Below are 17,271 nucleotides of genomic sequence, written 5' to 3' on the forward strand. Positions count from 1 at the left end.
ATGGAGCATCTTTTCACATGCTTATTGACCATTTATATATCTTATTTGTTGAATTATTTATTCTAATCATTTGCCCATTTTGGATAACAGTCCTTTATCAGATATGTCTTTTGCAAATATTTTCTCCTAGTATGTGACCTGTCTTCTCATTCTTCTGGTACTAGCTTCATTATGCTAGAATTTTTCAGGTAATTTTTAAAAATCCATATTCATAAAGGATATTGGTTTGTAGTTTTCTTGTGATATCTTCATTTAGTTTTGGTATCAGGGTACTATTGGCCTCATAGAACATGCTGGAAAGTGTTCCCCCCTCTTCTATCTTTTGAAAGAGTTTGTAAGGATTAATGTTACTTCTTTAAACATTTGGTAGAATGAACCAGTGAAACTATCTGTTCCTGGGTTGTCTTTGTGGAAAGCTTTATGATTATTAATTACTTGCCATAGGTCTGTTCAAAATTTCTGTTTCTTATTGAGTCAGTTTTAAGAGTCCATGTGTTCTCACGAATTTGTCCATTTCATCTGGGTTATCTAATTTGTTGGTATACAATACTCCTCCCCTCCCCACCCCCAGAAATGAAAATGAAAACACAATGGCCCAAAATCTTTGGGATACAGCACGACCTGTTCTAAGAGGGAATTTTATAGCAATACAGGGCTACCCCAAGAAGCAAGAAAAATCTCAAATAAACAACCTACCTTACACCTAAAGGAGCTAGAAACAGAACAAACAAAACCCAAAACCAGCAGAAGGAAGGAAATGATAAAGATTAGAGCAGACATAAAGATATAAAAACTAAATATATGTATATATATATATGAACCAATGAGTTGGCTCATTGAAAAAAATGAACCAAATTGGTAAACCTTTAGCCAGATTCATTAAAAAAAAAAAAAAGAGTAAGAGAGAACTCAAAGTCAGAAATGAAAAAGGAGAAATAATAACCAACACCACAGTAATACAAACAACTGTACAAGAATATTATGAAAAACTATATGCCAACAAATTGGACAACCTAGAAGAAATGGATAAATTCCTACAAAGATATAACCTATCAAAACTGAAGAAGGAAGAAATAGAAAGTTTGAACAGACTGATTACCAGCAATGAAATTGAATCAGTAATTTAAAAACTCCCAATAAACAAAAGTCCAGGACCAGATGGCTTCACAGGCAAATTCTACCAAACATTTAAAGAAGAGTTAATCCCCATTCTTCTCAAATTATTTCCAAACATAGAAGAGGAGGGAAGGCTTCCAAATTCATTCTATGATGCCAGTATTACCCTGATACTATAACCAGATACAGACAGCACTAAAAAATGCCCAGAATGCAGGCCAATACCGCTGATGAACATAGATGCAAAAATCTTCAACAAAATATTAGCAAACAGAATTCAACAATATATTTAAAAAATCATTCACCAAGATCAAGAGGGCTTTATTCCTGGGAGGCAAAGGTGGTTCAATATTTGCAAATCAATCAATAGACACACATGCACACACACAATAGACTATTACTCATCCATAAAAAAGAATGGAATCTTGCCAACTGCAACAACATAGATGGATCTAGAGGGTATAATCACAAGTGAAATATGTCAGAGAAAGACAAATACCATATGATTTCACTCACATGTGGAATTTAAGAAACAAAACAAATTAAGGGAAAAAAGGACAAACAAAAAAACAGACTTCTAACTATAGAGAACAAACTGATAGTTACCAGAGGGGAGGTTAGAACCTGAACAAAACCCCACAGGGCCAGGAAAACATGGGGTGATGGTTTCTCAAAAAATTAAACAGAATTACTATGTGATCCAGTAATAATCCCATTTCCTGGTATACACCCAAAAAGAATTGAAAGCGGGAGCTCAAACAGATTATGTGCACACCCATGTTCATAGTGGCCTTATTCATGAGAGCCGGGAGGTGGAAGCAGCCCAAGTGTCCATGGATGGTGAATGGATAAACAAAATACATATTGGTATATGTGGTAGTATATAAATCCAATGGAATACAATTCAGCCTTAAAAATAAGGAAATTTTGACTCATGCTACAACATGGATGGACCTTGATGACATGCTTACCACGATACTATGTCAAGAATTTCGCTCAGCTGCTCCATGGTGTTGCTGCCTCGGCACCCATTCTGTGTGTGACCAGGCAGCCTAGGGGCCTTGAACTGACCCTGACCCCTCCCTGGAGCACATACCCTAGGTGGCCCTCAGAGTCACAAGCAGACATAGGCTCTGGATATGACTCCTCAGTAGCCCTTCTGAACAAGTGTTCCCCCATCAACCCCCACTCCTCAGGACCCTCCCTGTGTGCATCCCTTAGATAAGACCCCAAGAGGTTACCAAAACCCCATTGTTTTCAAAGTGACCAGTCTGGCCTTAGTGGTGGAACCCAAAGCACTGCACCCAAGGACCCTAATAAAGGCATGAGCCCCAGGCCCTGCCTTTCTGCCAGCATCCTGCCTTGACCTCCGCATGTGACCCCTGGAGACATGTACTTTCCCAGAGGACCTGTGAATAATAAGCATCTCTATTTCAATTACCTTGTGGTGCTTGTTGTTGTTGTTGTAAACCAGACTCACCATATGGCATCCTGGGCTCTACTTAATAAATGCTAATTTAACAAAGTCACAACAATTATCTTCCTAAACAGGATGGGTTGAGTTGCTTGCAACTGACCTCAGGAAATGCCTTTTAGCTGCTAATGCTTCTCCCAGGGGATAATCTGAAAGGGGCCCACCATCTGCTGGCATTCAGTTACTGCTGTGGGCTATAGAATATTGCCTGTGCTGAGTACTTACTGCCTGTGCAGAGTACTTACTCTGCAGTGTGTGCTGCCTATGCAGTGTGCTCCCACTCTTCTCTTCCCAAATTGCAAGCTCAGAGGAAGGCAGGCAGAGTCCCCTTGGACTCTTGGAACTTTGCTTGTCGTTGCTGATGGAGGTGCCATGGACATGTCTTCCACCCATGAACACCCCATGGGAGCTAAGTCCTCCTGAGGTGTTATACTTCTAAGATGGGACCCAGCTGCTGGCTGTGAAGTGAATTGGCTAAGATTTTTGCAAGTTTGCAAGGTCCATTGCATTAGTTAATGGTAGAGTGTCAATCCTGCCCACGTGTGGACTACCAGGTAAGGGTGGCAGGCATGCCCTTAGGACAAGGAGGCTCCCCTTCTGTGACTACTGTGTTTATGAGCAGTACCAGGACTCCACGCCCATCCTCACTGGGGAAGGCATGGCTCCTTGCAAAGGCAAGTGTGGCCATGGCCTGTGGTCCCTCTGTCACTACACACCTTCTGGCTGTCCCGCCTCGAGATTTGCATTTCCCTGATGAGGGATGTTGAGCATATTTTCATGTGTCTGTTGGCCATCTGTAGTCTTCTTTGGAGAAATGTCTGTTTATGTCTTTCACCCATTTTTAAATTGGATTATTTGGGTTTTGGGTGTTGAGTTTTATAAGTTCTTTATATATTTTGGATACTAACCCTTTATCAGATATGTCATTTGCGAATATCTTCTCCTATTCAGTAGGCTGTCTTTTAGGTTTGTTGATTGTTTCCTTCCCCATGCAGAAGCTTTTTATCTTGATGTCGTCCCAATAGTTCATTTTTGTTTTTATTTTCCTTGCCTCAGGAGACACATCTAGGAAAAATGTTACTATGGCGAATGTCAGAGACATTACTGCCTGTGTTCTCCTCTAGGATTTTTATGGTTTCCTGTCTAACATTTAGGTCTTTAATCCATTTTGAATTTATTTATTTATTTAATTATTTATTTTTGTCACTGCATTATTTTGAATTTATCTTTGTGTATGGTGTAAGAAAGTGGTCCAATTTATTTCTTTTGCATGTGGCTGTCCAGTTTTCCCAACACAATTTGTTGAAGAGACTGTTTCTTTCCATTGCATATTTTTGCCTCCTTTGTTGTAAATTAATTGGCTATATAATCACAAGTTTATATCTGGGCTCTCTATTCTGTTCCATTGATCTATGTGTCTATTTTTGTGCTAGTACCATACTGTTTGGTTACTATAGCTTTGTAATATATCTTGAAATGTGGAATGGTTATACCCCCAGTTTTGTTCCTCTATTTCAAGATTACTTGGCTATTCGGGGTTTTTTTGTGGTTCCATACAAATTTTAGGATGGTTTGTTCTCATTCTGTGAAAAATGCTTTGATATTTTGACAGGGATTGCATTGAATCTGTAGATTGTTTTGGGTACTATGGACATTTTAACAATATTTGTTCTCCCCATCCATGAGCATGGAATGTCTTTCCATTTGTGTCATCTTCAATTTCCTTCATCAGTGTTTTTATAGTTTTCAGAGTACAGGTCTTTCACCTCTTTGGTTAAGTTTATTCCTAGGTATGTTATTATTTTTGGTGCAATTGTAATTGGGATTGTTTTCTTAATTTCTCTTTCTACTTCATTATTGGTGTATAGAAATGCAACAGATTTCTGTATATTGATTTTTGTAGCCTGCCACTTTAATGAATTCATTTTTCAGTTCTGATAGGTTTTTTGTGGAGTCTTTAGGGTTCTATATATAATATCACGTTATCTGCAAATAGTGCAAGTTTTACTTCTTCCTTGCCAATTTGGATATCTTTTATTTTTTTCTTGTTTGATTGCTGTGGCTATGATTTCCAGTACTGTGTTGAATAAAAGTGGTGAGAATAGACATCCCTGTCTTGTTCCTGACATAGAGGTAAAGTTCTCAGTTTTTTCCCGTTGAGGATGTTAGCTGTGGATTTTTCATATATGGCTTTTTATTAAGTTGAGGTATGTTCTCTCTAAGCCTACTTTGTTAAGGGTTTTTATCATAAACAGATGTTGTACTTTGTCAAATTCTTTTTCTGCATCTATTGAAATGATCATATGGCTCTTATCCTTTCTCTTATTGATGTGATGTATCACATTGGTTTGTTTGTGAATATTGAACTATCCTTACAGCCCAGGAATAAATCTCACTTGATCATGGTGAATGGTTTTTAAATGTATTATTGGATTCAGTTTGCTAATATTTCATTGAGGATTTTTGCATCAGAGATATTGGCCCATAGTCCTGTTTTTTTTTTGTAGTGCCTTTATCTGGTTTTGGTATCAGGGTAATGCTGGCCTCATAGAATGAATTTGGAAGTTTTCCTTCCTCTTCTATTTTTTGGAATAGCTTGAGAAGAATGGGGATTAACTCTTCTTTAAATGTTTGGTAGAATTTGCCTGTGAAGTCATCTGGTCCTTGACTTTTGTTTGCTGGGAGTTCTTTGATTACTGATTGAATTTCATTGCTGATAATCAGTCTGTTCAAATTTTCTATTTCTCCCTGCTTCAGTTTCGTAGGTTACATCTTTGTAGGAACTTATCCATTTCTTCTAGGTTGTCTCATTTGTTGGCATGTAATTTTTCATAATATTCTCTTACAATTGTTTGTATTTCTTTGATGTTGGTTATTTCTCTTTCATCTGATTGTGTTTATTTGAGTCCTCTCTCTCTCTCTTTTTAACAAGCCTGGCTAAAGGTTCATCAATTTTGTTGATCTTTTCAAAGAACCAGCTCCTGGTTTCATTGATCTGTTCTATTGGTTTTTTTTTTTATTAGTTTCTATATCATTTACTTCTGCTCTATATTATTTCCCTTCTTCTGCTGGCTTTAGACTTTGTTGTTCTTTTTCTAGCTCCTTTAGGTGTAAGGTAGATTATTTGAGATATTTCTTGCTTTTTGAGGCCCATATTGCTATAATCTTCCCTCTTAGAACAGGTTTTGCTGCATCCCAAAGATTTTGGACCATTTTGTTTTCATTTTCATTTGTCTCCATGTATTTTTTTATTTCCTCTTTTTTTTTTTTTAAAGATTTTATTCATTTATTTGACAGAGAGAGACACAGCGAGAGAGGGAACACAAGCAGGGGGAGTGGGAGAGGGAGAAGCAGGCTCCCCGCAGAGCAGGGAGCCCAATGCGGGACTCGATCCCAGGACCCTGGGATCATGACCTGAGCTGAAGGCAGTCGCTTAACCAACTGAGCCACCCAGGCGCCCCTTATTTCCTCTTTGATTTCTTGGTTGACCCATTCAATGTTTAGCAGCATGTTATTTAACGTCCATGTATGTGTGATCTTTCCAAATTTTTTCTTCTGGTTGATTTCTAGTTTCAAAGTGTTATGGTCAGAAAAGATTCATGGTATGATTTTAATCTTTCTGAATTTCTTTTCATTTTCTGTTTTCATTTTCATTTCTTATTTCTTTTTTGACTTCAATCTCTTTGGATTTTTTTGAGACTTGTTTTGTGGCCTAAGATGCAATCTAATCTGAAGAATGTTCCATGTGCACTTGAAAAGAATGTGTATTCTGATGTTTTGGGATGGAATGTTCTAAATATATGTTAAATCCATCTGGTCAGTGTGTCATTCAAAGCCACCATTTCCTTGTTGATATTCTGTCTAGAGGATCTGTCCATTGATGTAAGGGGGTGTCAAAGTCCCCTAGTATTATTGTATTATTATCAATGTGTTCCTTTATGTTTATTATTAACTGTTTTACATATTTGAGTGCTCCCATGTCGGGTGCATAAATATTTACAATTATTATATCTTCTTGTTGGATTGTACCCTTTATGACTATACAATGCCCTTTGTCTCTTTCTGTAGTCTTTGTTTTTATTTATTTATTTTTAAAGATTTTATTTATTTATTTGACAGAGCAAGAGAGCACAAGCAGGGGGAGCAGTAGAGGGAGAGGGAGAAGAAGACTCCCTGCTGAGCAGGGAGCCCGACATGGGGCTCAATCCCAGGACCCTGGGATCATGACCTGAGCTGAAGGCAGACACTTAACTGAGCCACCCAGGCCCCCCTATAGTCTTTGTTTTAAAGTCTATTTTGTCCCATATTAGTATTGTTATCCTGGCTTTCTTTTGATATCCATTTGCATTATAAATGTTTCTCCATCCCTTCACTTTCAATCTTCATGTGTCTTTAGGTCTGAAATGAGTCCCTTGTAGGCAGCATGTAGATGGGTCTTGTTTTTTTATCCACTCTGTCACCCTATGTCTTTTCACTGGGGTGTGTAGTCCATTTACATTCAAAATAATTATTGACAGTTATGTATTTATTGCCATTTTGTTACTTGTTTTGTGGTTGTTCCTGAAGTTTTTCTCTCATCCTGTCTTCTCTTTATCTCTTAAAGGTTTGATGGTTTTATTTAGTGATATACTTGGATTCTTTCTTTTTTATTTTTTTCATATCTATTAGTGGTTTCTGATTTGTGGTCACCATTCAGTTTGTATATAACATCTTCTGCATACAGCAGTATATATTAAGTTGATAGCTGTTTAATCGTGAACCCATTCTTTACTCTTCTCCTCATTACATTTTAGCTATATGGTGTCATATTTTACATCATTTTATTTTGTGGATCCCCTGACTGATTTTTACACATATACTTATTTTTCATATTCTCATTTATGGTCTGTTCATTCCACTCAAAGAGTCCCCTTTAATATTTCTTGCAGGGCTGGTTTAGTGGTCATGAACTCCTTTAGTTTTTGTCTGGGAAACTCTTTATTTCTCCTTCTATTCTGAATGATAGCCTTGCTGGATAGGGTATTCTTGGCTGCGGTTTTTTTTCCCTTTCAGCACCTTCAATATACCATGCTGTTTCCTTCTTGCCTGCCAAATTTCTGCTGAAAAATCCATTCATAGCCTTTTGTGGTTTCCTTTATTTGTAACTGTCTTCTTTTCTCTTGCTGCTTTAAAATTTTTTTCTTTATTGCCATTTTTTGCCATTTTAATTACTATGTGTCTTAGTATAGACCTCCTTGGGTTGAATGTTGGGGGGGGATTTCTGTGCCTCCTAGATCTGTATTTCTGTTTCCTTCCCCAGATTAGGGAAGTTTTCAGCTAGTATTTCTTCAGATAGATTTTCTGTCCCCTTTTCTCTCTCTTCTTTTGAGATCCCTATAATGTGAATGTTATTACGCTTAAAGGTGTCTCTGAGTGCCCTAAAACTATTCTCAATTTGCATAATTTTCTTTCCTCTTCTTTGCTCAGCTTGACTACTTTCTATTACTCTCTCTTCCAGGTCATTAATTCATTCCTCTGCTTCCTCTAGCCTGCTATTTATTCCATCAAGTTTATTTTTCATTTCACTTATTGTGTTCTTCATCTCTGATTGGTTCTTTTTAATCTCTATGTTAAGAGTCTCACTGATGTCCTACAATATTTTCTCAGGTCCAGTGAGTATCTTTATGATCATTACTTTAAATTGTCTATCAGGCATATTACTTTTCTCTGATTCGCTTAGGCCTCTTGCTGTGGTTTGGTTCTGTTCTTTCATTTGGGACATAATTCTCTGTCTCCTCATTTTGTCAACTCTCTGTGTCTGTCTGTGTGTTAGGAAAGTCAGCTATGTCTCTTGCTCTTGACAGTAATGGCCATATGAAGAAGAGGTCCTGTAGTGCCCTGGAGTGCAGTGTCCATTCCCCAGGGCGTGGCACTTTAGGGAGTGTCTCCTATGTGTGTTGCATGTGCTCTGCTATTAAGTCCTGGGCACTTTTTCCTTCAGTCCAGTCGTCTGCAGAGGCTCTCTTTGCCTGTTGTGGGCAGTGTTTGGTCCCCAGCGAGTAGGGCTCATTTTAACAAGGTGTGCAGCTGTCTGCTTGCAAAAGAGACCTGCTATTGCTCAGACTGAGGGCCAGCAAAATGTGCAGGTCAGATGTTAGTGGGGTTTGCTCTGGTCTTCTGCAGGAGGAGCCCACAATGCTGGGACTGAGGAAAATGTGACTGGGAAGGGCAAATCCACCCAAGTGCAGGTGAGGATGGGGGTGGAAGATAGGGCTTGGTGTAAGCAAGTCAGTTAGCGAATGTTGGTGCTGGTTCCCACAGGTGGCCCTGTGTTTATGCTGGGGAGCAGGGGAGGGAAATGATGCCTGCCAGCTCCCTTCGAGCTACGGGGAGGTCTCCCTATGATCCCTGTCTCTCTGGGCTCCACTCTGAAGATGAGTAAATCACTCTGCCTCCCATCTGCCCCCAGTGTTTTTCAAACTGCTGGCTCTGTTCTGTATCTGCATGGGCTTTTTGTTTTGCTTCTTTAAGGGTGGGTACTCCACTTCCTAATGTCCTCCAGGCTCTCCCAGACTGAGGTCACTGATTTTTAAAATTCTAGACTTTAAATCCTGCTGGTTGTAAGAACTTGCTTTCAAAGCCACATATTATGGGGATTCATCCTCCCCATTCATGGGCTTCCCTGTGTGAACGTTTGTTTTTCAACCTTCTCCACACTACCAGTTATTTACACTGATGTGAGTGTTATCTAGTTGTATCCACTGGAGGAAGCCAGCTTAAGGTCCTCCTACTCCACAATCTTCCTAGCCTCCTATCACTTCTTTGAACATAGCATTCCAGACGACCTGGATTTCATCTTTAGTCCTGAAGAGGCCCCAGTCAACCCATCCTCTAGAGAATTCTTCTTACAGGGAGTAGCCCCACCCTAAATTACAGGGTAGCACTCTTGCACTTTTGGGGTACTTCCCATACTGTTAAGGAAGCCCTATGGAAATAGACACCAGAGGCCCACCACGAGGGAGATGCTCACTCGGACTCAGATTTTGCAGTACTCTAGTGGCCCACCACCCAAAGGCCAGCCCTCAGGTGCAGGTCCCCCATCCCACCTCCCAGAGCACCCTTCCCACCTGCAGGCCCTGAGCTACATACCTCCCCCACTGGAGGCAATGCCCAGGACGATTCTAAACAGCAAGGGGCTTTATACCACAACTCTGCCAATTGTGGGTCCCCAGTGAGCTCATAGCTGTGTAGCCCTGGTGGAAGATCCTCTCTCTTGACAAATGATCACCTCACAACAGAGCTCAATCTCAATGGCTGAGAGGCCTTCAGAGGGTCCTGAAGTCTACTCTTCTCCCCACCCCCCACCCCCAATCTTCTCTGACCTGGGAGCCTGGGAGCCCCCAGAGCCCTACCCTAAGGACTCAGCAGCTAGAAGCTTGTCCCACTTCCCAGGAACAACCACCCATTTGTGATTCTGGTGGTCCACTGGACAAAGGTAATAACCATATTCTTGGCTCTTACAGTCACAGGAGCCTGAGTCATGGTAATTCCAGGTAACTCTTCTAAATTCCCCAAGGGAGCCTCTGACAGCCTACCAGAGGGACTACAAGTCAAGCTGGATGTGTCTGTGGTGCCATATTTCCAAAACACCTGCCAGTGCTGGTGGCCCCCTGGCTCTCTTCCTGTTACAGGTATAACACATTGCTGGGGAACGTCATCAAAAAGATGTGACTGCTGGTTGACCTGTGAGTTGGACCTGGGCACTTGGAGGCTCCTCACCCCCTCCCATCCTTGGAATGTGGGTTCCGCTTGGCTTTCCCACTCCTAGAGGCTGCTCCAAAGATGTAGCCTTGAGATGGTGATGTGGTGTGGAGAACACCTGCGCCATATATGTGACTGAACTCAGTGAGGGCCTCTTTATAAACTTTTAAGATATGGCAGACAGGTGCGGGGATCCATTCATCTTGCTGCTGCTCAAGATAAGCATCGCATGTAAGTTCCCTTTGCTTATTAAAACAGCCCCCTCCCAACCTGGAGTGGCCTGCCTCTTTCTACAGTCTCTCTCTCTGCCCTCTGATTACAAGGCCAGTTTCAGATTTCACCAGGGAAGCTCCAAGAAGGTTGTGATTCAACACATGCCTACATTCCTGGTGTTTTTCATGGGAACTGCCAAATGGGAACCTGTGCAGCTGCTTCTCCAGTGTGAATAGGAAATGTGCCATAATATTGGCTGAAGCAAGGTACACAAGGCCTTTGGCCCATCATTACAGAGATGCTTGACCCTGGGGTCAGTAGCCCACCACCTCACCCTTGTAGTAGCCCCATCTGGCCGGTGTTAAACTGGCCACCAAGGAGTGGAGACTACCAGCTGACTCTGGAAATGTAAATGCACAGGTTCCTGCCATTCAGGTTCCCATTTCCAGTAAGACAGAGATGATAGATGACATCAAAAAAGCTCAGGGCCCCTACTTTGCAGCTGGAGATCTAACCAATGTGTTTTACTCTATTCCCGTCAGTAAAGACTCACAACATCAATTTGCTTTCACTTTCAGACACCCTTTACTCCGCTGCCGACAGTCTACCTACACAGCACTGTGTCTCATATAACCTATGCAGATGAGATCTAAATCCACTCACACTAACCTGCTGTGGCCGTTAGCATCACTTAGAGGACATTCTATAAGGGATCCTGAGATGCTGTCCGGGAAGACTTACACCTAACAGAACAACATTTACAGCAGAGAGGATGAGCCACTGCTCCAAGTAAGATCCAAGGACCAGCTGCTCTGTCCAGTTTCTTGTTACACTGTGGTCAGCTGAGGGCCATGAGAGTCCTCTCCCTGCAAACCTCAACTCCTCACAGTTGGCCCTCCCACTACACTACAGCAGGTGAACCCATGTTAGGTCTCTTCACCTTTTGGAGGCTTAGCCCTACTTATGCCATTACTTGCAAATCGGCTTCCTTCCTTGGGGAGAACATCTGCAAACTGCCTTACAGCTGGTGCTGTCCTTTGTCCCTCTGGGCCCAGACTTCCAAGTTCAATCACTGGCCACAACCAATTATGCCTCAGGGAATCTCCGGACTAAGCACGGCACTACCTGGCTGCCCATGGGGTTCTTGACCAAACCTGCCCCAGCCCACAGCCTGGTACATGCCACTCAAGTGCCAAATATTGGCAGCCTCCTGGGCTCTTTTAGAGACAGAGGCATTAATAGGTTCATAGCCCATACTTCTTGGCACACAAGTTCCCATCCTGCCTTGGCCACCTCCCAGTGTACCAGACACAGCCTCAACACAACTCTTCCTCTAGAGATGGCGCACCTCTTCACAGAGTGGGCCCATTACACTGGGTCACAGGGCATGACAGCACTCACTGACTGGGCACACAGGCATGGCAGCCCCTCACCCCGGCTCTAGGCAAGGTAGTGGTACCTAATTGTCTCTTACTGGTACATGACTGGCTCCCAGGAGAGGACGTGTGCCCCAGGGTGACAGACCCTATTTGTGAGCAGCCCTCTGCTGGAGATCATAGGCACACAGCCACTATCTGGGCACCTTCGCTGGATTCCTGCTGGCCACTCCTCCACAAACACTGCTGCCAATGTGCAACCTGCTTCACCAGGTCTGTGCTCATTCCCTTTGGCACACCAGACATCACAGATGGAGAGCAAGGTGTGTGTCTCCTCCCAGGCTGTTTAGTCGTGAGTTCTAGAACATGGCATCTTGTGGAGTTTCCACCTTGCTCACTGGTCCCAGGTGGCCTGGCTTACAGGCGGCACAATGGTCTACTCAAAGACGTGCTCCTCAAGCTTTTAAACAAATAGGGTCCCCCAAATGGACAGAAACTTTGCCCTAAGCTCTAGTCTTGCTCATGTCCCAGCTCTTAGGACTCCAAAACTGCCACGCCAACTACCGGTTTCCCCCGAGGACTTCCTGTGAGTGCCGCAGGAAACCTCACCCCCAACACCAGGGAGGACATTATTTACATCTGTCACCAGATGATGTCACTGGAGGATGCTCCCCTCACCACTGCAATTTTTTTTTATTTTTTGGCTTTGATTTTGACTTCTTTGAACTGGTGGTCTGGTTGAGGGCAGATTGTTTTTTTTTTTTTAAGATTTTATTTATTTATTTGACAGAGAGAGACACAGCGAGAGAGGGAACACAAGCAGGGGGAGTGGGAGAGGGAGAAGCAGGCTTCCCGCCGAGCAGGGAGCCCGATGTGGGGCTCGATCCCAGGACCCTGAGATCACGACCTGAGCCGAAGGCAGACGCTTAATTACTGAGCCACCCAGGTGACCCGTGGGCAGACTGTATAATATGACCCTCTTATAATAGAAAGCCAAGGGGGAAACCCCACGAAATTGCTTAAAGGTCATGATTATATAGGTTTAATTGGTCCAGGTGGTGATGCCCAGGACCAGTTGCAAAGCTAAGGCCAATGGTGTTGCCTCACATTTGTGTTATAATAGCTGGTCAATTTAAACAAATTCATCAAAACTTTTGCAGGAGATTGAAATTATAGCTCCAGGACCGTGTGGATCTCAGAGAGAGGAAAAGAGGTCTTCTGCCTAGCAGATGCCAGTTCCACTGGGAAATGGAATCGACGAAGGAGCCCGGCAATTTAGTGGTTGCTGTCGGGAGACATGGGCCCAGCCCCCAGCCCACCACAGACAGAGGGGTGAATGGACTCAGGCTCCAAAGCAGTCACACTGTGCTTCTGGTCAGTATCCAGACTACTGGTCCCGAAGAGGCCCTCCCAGCTGGTCAAGTGTAAATGCTGTCCTTGTGGAGACTCTCTTATCTGCACAGCTTGGATGGCAGGGCTGCCAGGGCTGGGGCCTAACCCGTCCTGGCAGATGTGCTGGGGCAGAATCAGCTGGCTGCACAATGGTACCACGGGTGGCTGAGCACCAGCTGCCATAGGCCTGAAGGATGCTCCCCTGTTAGAAGGGCTTTGGTCACGGTGCCGCCCAGCAGGGTTCTGACCCAGAGCTCACCTCCCTCATATAATGGAGCCATGGAGGCTCGTCCTTATACCCTGCCTCCAATTATACCCCAGGCAGAATGTCCTTCCGCTGTGACCAAGTCAGCCCGTCTGGCTGGCAGCTGTGTGCTCTGATGATCTGCCACAGTTTAATGGGGCAGTCTTGGGATCGTGAAGCTGCCATCCACAAATGCCCTACAATTAGTCCATCAGTGTGTCCAGAATCTATATGCACCATGGACAGAGTCTCCACAAAACTCGGTCATGGACACTTCGTGCTCCTTTGCAAGACGCACTCCCAACAGCCAGGTGGAACTCCCTGAGGTCCACTCACCTAGCCACAGAGCCCACACCACAGTGCCACCCTGACCTTGGCCCCTGGCAGGGAGACCAGGATTTAACACCAGCCAGCCACACCAGCCCTTTATGGGTCTCCTCCTGGGTGGGCCACCCACCGGGCTGGCCTCCACTACCCCAAGTACACCATTGCCTTGGACAACGTACCCCCAGCCTGAAAGAATGATGTGGACAATGTGCAGGAACCTCTTGGACATTGGGACTTTCCCTCCCAGGTGGCCTCTGCATGGGGGGACAGTGACTATGGAGGCTGAGCTGCGCACGTGCCTCTTGCCGACCACCCTGACAACTGTACAGAGTACTATTTTTCTGGAGTAGCTAACTGCCTCGCACACCCTGCCCCTATCAAATGCTTGCAAAACTGGGCATAAGTCCCCTGCCCACCACCTCACACCACCAGGCAGCTTTCCACCTTTATGGCAGCCAAACAATGGGTTCTAAACCACACCAACCACCAGAGGCATTTCTTGGGTCACCCCAGCTTGACCCGCCTGGACCTCATGGGGTAGGGCCCTTGCTGCCATCCTCACTGCCCCTAGAACACGACACATCCGTCACCCGCTCCCTTGTTCCCACCAAGGCCTCCAGCTCTACCCCCTGGCTACTCACTGCCCCCAGGGGTCACGCCTCATGCAGATGCTATTGTGGATCTGACTCCCAGGCCAGGAGCAAGTCCACCAGAACTTGCCACCCAGAAGCCATCGGCGGAAATGGCCCCTGCCATGGCAACATTGTGACCTTTACTGTTCCAGCCACTCTTTGCCCCCCTGGGCGTCTCTCCACCGCAGCCAGCCGGCACACTTACCAAAAGGACCGTCCTTATTCCCATCCTGTTGGGACTGGTCACCTCCACTCGCCCGGCAGGAATGGGATGCTAACAGCTTAGCCCCAAATCAAATATTAAAAAGCCACACAGCAATTCTCAGCTGCTCTCATCAACCGCATGCAGATACAGCACCACGCTCCAAGTCTGAATCAGCAGCAGCAGGGCCACTCACTAGACGGGTGGTGATGGGGAGTCCAGGGCACTAGGTTCCTGAGGCAGAGGGGGCAGGGCCTGCTCGTTACAGGGCACCTTTCCCTTCACTCATAGCAACTCAGACAGTCCAAGTCGACCTCCAGAAGAGGCCTCAAGATATGGGGTCATGCAGCACATGACTGAAATACCCAACGATCTCCATCTCCCCGAGGTCTCAGGGCTCCCAACAGGCACCTGGGGGCAGCAGCGAGAACAGGACTGCAAACGGCAGTGAGCCTATCCATCCCAAGCTTTGTCATGATGGCCGTGGTTAAATGTGCATTTGGTGGCTTCAGAAATATGTCCTTTAACAGATTCGCTCCTCAAGCAATCACTACTGCTGATGGCCGGGCGACCCACCTCGACATCCGTGTTCTGAGTAAGAGCTCTTCCAGGTTCTGTAAAAAGGCAACATTGAGGGGCGCCTGGGCGGCACAGTCAGTTAAGCATCTGACTCTTGGCTTTGGCTCAGGTCATGATCTTAGGGTCATTGAGATGGAGCGCTGGGTGGGCTCTGCGCTCAGCAGGGAGTCTGCTTAAGTTTCTCTCTCCCCCCTCTGCCCCGCCCCCTCTCCCCACACCCCCAAACACCTGGGCATGCTTTCTCTCTCTCTAAAAAAAAAAAAAAAAAAAAAGGCAACATTGAGAGTTGGCAGGTGGATCGCTTGCCCAAGCGGGAAGTGGGAACAACACAGAGCCCAGTGGGCTCCAAGCCTTACCCAGGACTCTCTAAAGATGCTTTAGGGCTTGGCTACAACTCAGCAACACATTCTGCTCTGAAATTCTCATTCTCTATCAGCTGAAGTTCCTACACAGGCAGTCCTTCTTTTCTGACAGTTTCACGCACCTCCTTCCTGATTGTGGCTGCTGGGTCAACTAGACCCCTTCTGCCCTTGGGATGCTCAGCCTGTGCTTGGGCATCTTCCTCAGAGGCCAGGCCACCCTGGGTGCGGTGCTCCTGCCGGGCTGAGGCAGCACGCCATTCCCTCACCACTCACCGCCGGAGTCTTGTCAGCACTCATCCGTCCCTGGAAGGACGTCCACTGGACCCCAAAATATTGGACAGGAACGTACATGTCCATGGGAGGAGGCAGGATGAGCCAACACAGCGTGAGTCTGGCCAACTGAAGTCCGTCCACACGGCCGGTATGTCTTGCTGGGAAGTACGCATGAGGAGGAACCACCCGCGGCCCAACAGTTCAGCATGCTTACGTTTTTGTAAAATAAATCCGATGTTATGTGTAGAAATGCAAGGAAACTGTGGCAAAACAATGTAAGCAGTTACCCCTGGGGTTGCCATTGGAGGGAGAGGCATTAGGGGCCATGGATGTGGGGGAGGAGATGTTTTACTTTAATTTTATACCATTTTTAAAACTGTATGGGATTATTGCTGGTTTTGATTTTGTTTGTTCAGTGTATTTTCCTAATGGAGCTAAGGACACAAACTTAAGATGTGGAGGAAGGGATTGTGCCCCTGTGTGTTGTCTGTGTCCTTACCCAGACCCTGGTTTTCAAGGCGTGTCCCCACATGGCGGAGCCTGCCGATCCACAGGGACCACGACCAGCGCCCCTGTGTCCAGGGTGGTGCAGGGCGCAGGCCCGCACCCAGAGTCTCAAGTTCAGGTTCTGTTGGGAGTAGTCCCCTTGGGGAAGTGATTTCCCATCCCCCGGCCTTCACCCCCAGCCCCAGCCCCAGCCCCAGCCCCAGCCCCAGCCCCAGCCCCAGGGTAAGTTATGGTAATTTTCTGACTCATGGTTATAACCTCTTAGGAAAAGAAACTTGGAGAAAAGGCACAGCGAAGTTGGGACTAGTGCAACCGTCCTGCCTGGAGCCATGAAACACTTGGGTGGTGCTGCAAAGTGGGCCTGGGCCAGTCTGTTTGCATTTCAAATGCTTTTAGAGGTGATCTGTTGTAGTCACTGCGTTTCACTGATGCAAAAACTGAGGCTCCTAAAGCCAAGTGTCTCACCAAGGCCATACTCTGTCCTTAGGCAAGGCGGCTGGCTGGACAAAGACTGGGTGAGAGCCAACCCCCACCCCACCAAGGGAACAGTCCACAATCTCCAAAATGCATCTCCCTCTGGGAGCTACCTGTGCACCTGGGCAGCAATCAACTCTCCAGATGTTCTGGGTCCTCTGTCTCTTCTGCAGAGGTGGAGGGCGGGCAGAGGCCAAGACCTGTCAGCCGTCTCCACGGTGACTGGGGAAAAAGAGGAGGACATAAACATTTGCCCGTAATTGTAGGAGGCTTGGCGTCCTTCTGTGCGTCGCCAGGGAAACGTAGGAAGCCACTGTCCTGGGGCCTGAGCTGGCTCCCCTGCTTGGCTGCCCAGCGGTG

Source organism: Neomonachus schauinslandi, chromosome 13, assembly GCF_002201575.2.
Source record: "Neomonachus schauinslandi chromosome 13, ASM220157v2, whole genome shotgun sequence".
NCBI classification, from domain to species: Eukaryota; Metazoa; Chordata; class Mammalia; order Carnivora; family Phocidae; genus Neomonachus; species Neomonachus schauinslandi.